Here is a 5000-nt window from a genome sequence, read left to right as displayed (position 1 = left end):
TTGTTCAGTAGATAAAGTTGGAAATGTCAAACATTGCAGATTGTAACATTTATATTCGATGCAACAGCATAATCAGCTACCACTTCATTGTTTTTACATATACAACTAGCCTGTACAGCCTAGCTGATACTGCAGGACGGACAATGAGCCCTCCTCCCGCAATCTCTCCCAGTTTGGATGGAAAATCGTGCGTAAAACCAGTCTATTAATGTCAAATAATTCAGTCAGTTCATCCTCAAAACACCAGTTTACTAGAGATTGTTTGAGTATACAGTGTAGCCTACTATCTACAGCAATATACCATATTTAGCTCCTATTTCGATGGTATTTATAAACTTTGTATAAACATTACACATCAGATAGCCTAACAATTAGGAAAAAAATGAAGTCGGCTTGAGGATAAATTCAGCCATGATTTAGACTAATATCCTACACAAATGGGCTGCAAATGTAACTTAAATTCAATTAAATTCAATCCAACTTGAGATTCCCCAGGTCTCCCGATGTCCTCATTTCTTCTTCTTCTCTCTCTTTATCTGTGTCTCTTTTTTTCCTGTCTTAGAAAACAGTCTCTCTCTCTCTCTCTCTCTCTCTCTCTCTCTCTCTCTCTCTCTCTCTCTCTCTCTCTCTCTCTCTCTCTCTCTCTCTCTCTCTCTCTCTCTCTCTCTCTCTCTCTCTCTCTCTCTCTCTCTCTCTCTCTCTCTGTGTTTGTGCTTCTCTCTCTCTCTTCTGTTCTACGGTGGCCTATAGCTGCAGTATACGACTGCGTCGCCTTGTATTTTGTTGTGTGCCAATGTTTTCACTGCAGCCTGTAGCTGCCCATAAACTTGAATGATGCCAAGATATACCAGAGATAAACGACTGCTGATATTGCAACCGCACAACTCAAACGCCGACTCACCAGTATAAACGTTTTTGTTGTTGTTGTTCAAGCCCTCAATAACTGTTGTCCGCTAAATATGATAATCTGTTTGCATCTGCCAATTTATTGACTGTCCAGTGTCCAGACGACTTGTCCCCGGAGCTTCCTATACCGTTTAATGTCTTTCCATAAAGTGTTGAGGCCGGCAATTAAGGAGAATGAGAGGCTGAATTAAAGATGTTAGGCTACAGAATTGCAGTATATGAAGCACCGCTCTCTTCTGGACAGATTTTCTGATGTTGCTACGTCAATGAAGCTCTGTTTACCGTCCCTGTAACTGTCTCTTTTGCGGAGAGATTGTTTTTTAAACCAAAAGTCATACTATAGAAGCATTAGGCTCTCGATGTGAATTCCGCGTTTGAACACCAGGGTAAACTCCACCCATTGCACCGGCGCCGTCATAGCCTTGACCACTACATTTATTAACCCATATCCCCTTTACTTTCAATCAGTATTGAAAGGCCAGAGGCGCTTTTTCCAGTCACATTCCTGAAGCCCAAGAAACAAACACTTAGCTTTCTAGTAAATAAGTAAATTAAGTAAAGTAAAATAAGTAAATAAACCTTAAAAAGGTTTATGAATGACTTTTTATGACCGTCACTGTCAAAATGATTTATTACATAAAACATAAAAATAAACTAGACATCGATGACAGGCCCATGATCATGGCGAACCATCAGCTAAACATGTGTAAATCTGGAGATGGAAAGACTAAGAAGTGAGTCTCTTGTTGAAGGCATCTCTGTTGGCCACTGGTCGGTGGTCTCCAAGCAGGATATTTAGCTCTACGCGCGTCATGCTCTGCGCTGTCGGATGCACTCGGAGCCCGCGGTAAAAGCGGGCGCCGCCTCTAGCGGAAACATGTTCCTTCTGAGCCTAAAAAAACCGTTAGGTCTACACCTGTTAAATCTCCGGGGGGAAGCCGCGTGTCCCTTAGAGACCATGAACTGGTTTGATTGGACCACAGATTTTAAACGGCGGCGTGGAATGGTATAAACCGGGAGAATACGGCCTATAAAGATCTACCTCAGCTAGAATCTCACTGGGTCTTGGACTGATTCTTTTTTTTGTTACGTGAGTGACAACAACTGCAGTTTGGTTCAGTATATAATCTTGGTCTGGTGAGTCACGGACGAATTCTGGGCCACTACAGAGATAAATCTGTGTCCATCTGAAACTGAATCACAAGGAGAATGTATGGAGAAAGAAAAGTGTTCGGGACTATCTGTCCAAACACAGTGGCTCCTCATCAGAATCAAGACAGAAGACAGACAGCAGCTAGAAAGGTACAGAGATGATTAACCCTGCACGGCTATATGCTAGATTATACTAATTTTACCAGTGGTGGAAAAAGTATTCAATTGTCATACTTGAGTAAAAGTAAAGATACCCTTAATAGAAAATGACTCAAGTAAAAGTGACCCAGTAAAATACTACTTGAGTAAAAGTCTAAAAGTATTTGGTTTGACATATACTTAAGTATCAACTGTAGCCTCAATGTAATTACTAGAATATAATCCTATTTAAATATCAAAAGTAAAAGTATAAATAATTTCAAATTCCTTATAAACCAGACGGCATAATGTTCTTGTTTTTCTTTAAATGGACGGATAGCCAGCGGTACACTTCAACATTCAGACATCATTTTACAAAGAAAGCATTTGTGCTTACTGAGTCCGCCAGATCAGAGGCAGTAAGAGATGACCAGGAATGTTCCATTGTCCTGTCCTGCTGAGCATTCAAAAGTGTAACTAGTACTTTTGGGTGTCAGGGAAAGTGTACAGAGTAAAAAAAATGTTATATTTTCTTTAGCAATGTAGTGAAGTAAATGTAACAGTTGTAAAAGGTATAAATATTAAAGGAACGTACAGATGCAAAACGTTTTTTTTTTTTACTCAAGTACTTTACACCACTGCATTTTGATGGACATGTATCCATTGTCAGTATGTCAGTTTATCTAACGTTATTAGAGACATGGCGAAACTCTTATCCACAGGGCAGACCGAGGCTCCCCAGGAGCAGCAGCCCGGTCGCAGTGTATGTGGACCGGAATCCCTGCATCGTTGAAGAGGGTAGGTGAACCATGGGCATATTCGCTCAGACTACACGCATGTTGATTTCATTGTTTTGTCTTAATATACAAATTCAGAGTATAATGTTAAATAAATTCATATATATATTTTTTGTCTTCACTATTTGGTTGTTGTTTTTTTTTTGTAGCATTCGCAACGATAGCATGGGATGACTTGGAGGAATGCGCGTCCGTGATGAGGCGAGAGAGCGACTCCTGGGTTCCCAGGTAAAATAACACACACACACACACACACACACACACACACACACACACACACACAGAAAAAAGATGCACATACACACCGATAAGTTTCACGTTAGAGGATTAACAGTTTCCATGGTGATATGACGGCTCGGGCCGGTTAATATTTGACAGACAGGTTACCAGCGGAGCGCCAAAAGACCGTGTATTTATGCTCACCCGCCTTATAGAAGAAAAAACACTCCAAAGTTGCCAACCTACCGACTCTAGTCCTAATCTCATTTACCTGACACTCCAAACAACATTTTTTTTTTTTTAAACACCTACACTCACATTGATTTTGAAAGAACCACACACAGCAACATGAGCGCACAGACATGCACCGCAGTATATTTACCGCGCTGGGATTTCCAGGTAACCGCGCTCCTGATTGTGGATATTGAGTATGCTGTACAATCTCTATAATCTAGCCTGTGCAATGCCAGTCTGTTCGGTGTGAATGAGGCTTTACGCTTTGTGTGTGTGTGTGTGTTTGTGTGTGTGTGTGTGTGTGTGTGTGTGTGTGTGTTTTTGTGCATCCAACAGGTGAACGACTCCGACGGAGATGACCAGGACTTCGGGAATATGCCCTGGACTTTATAGCTGGTAAGAACAACAAAGTAGCCTAATCGTTATTGATCTGTATTGATGAGGACCTTAGGATATAGATTGCAAAAGTTGTTTTAGGTAAATGTAGTCATCTTCTATGTTGTTTTGATTTATTTCGATTAATAAATACATGTATTTATTAAGTAGAGTTCCTGAAGAAAAATGGTGCACTTGCTTCAGCTGTGTCAGCTGTGTAAAGCGTATTTTGTTAAGATAGTGAGAGAATGTTACACTGTAAGAGTCTAATGTAAATGTCTATAAATGTACTGTAAAAACAGCATATAAAGACAGAAAAAACAGTTCATTTTCACATCTGTATCTATATTATCCTTCCAAATTCTCCCATTCTCCCATGTATTAGATTAATCCCCTCTCCCATGTATTAGATTAATCCCCTCTCCCATGTATTAGATTAATCCCCTCTCCCATTCTCCCATGTATTAGATTAATCCCCTCTCCCATTCTCCCATGTATTAGATTAATCCCCTCTCCCCCTCTCCCATTCTCCCATGTATTAGATTAATCCCCTCTCCCATGTATTAGATTAATCCCCTCTCCCATTCTCCCATGTATTAGATTAATCCCCTCTCCCATTATTAGATTAATCCCATGTATTAGATTAATCCCTCTCTCCCATTCTCCCATGTTAATCCCCTCTCCCAGATTAATCCCCTCTCCCATTCTCTCCCATGTATTAGATTAATCCCTCTCCCATTCTCCCATGTATTAGATTAATCCCCTCTCCCATGTATTAGATTAATCCCCTCCCATTCTCCATGTATTAGATTAATCCCCTCCCATGTATTAGATTAATCCCCTCTCATTCCATGTATTAGATTAATCCCCTCTCCCATTCTCCCATGTATTAGATTAATCCCCTCTCCCATGTATTAGATTAATCCCCTCTCCCATTCTCCCATGTATTAGATTAATCCCCTCTCCCATTCTCCCATGTATTAGATTAATCCCCTCTCCCATTCTCCCATGTATTAGATTAATCCCTCTCCCATTCTCCCATGTATTAGATTAATCCCTCTCCCATTCTCCCATGTATTAGATTAATCCCTCTCCCATTCTCATGTATTAGATTAATCCCCTCTCCCATTCTCCCATTTAGATTAATCCCTCTCCCATTCTCCCATGTATTAGATTAAT

Source organism: Oncorhynchus tshawytscha, linkage group LG04 (assembly GCF_018296145.1).
Source record: "Oncorhynchus tshawytscha isolate Ot180627B linkage group LG04, Otsh_v2.0, whole genome shotgun sequence".
Classification (NCBI taxonomy): domain Eukaryota; kingdom Metazoa; phylum Chordata; class Actinopteri; order Salmoniformes; family Salmonidae; genus Oncorhynchus; species Oncorhynchus tshawytscha.
This window is presented reverse-complemented; position numbering follows the sequence as displayed.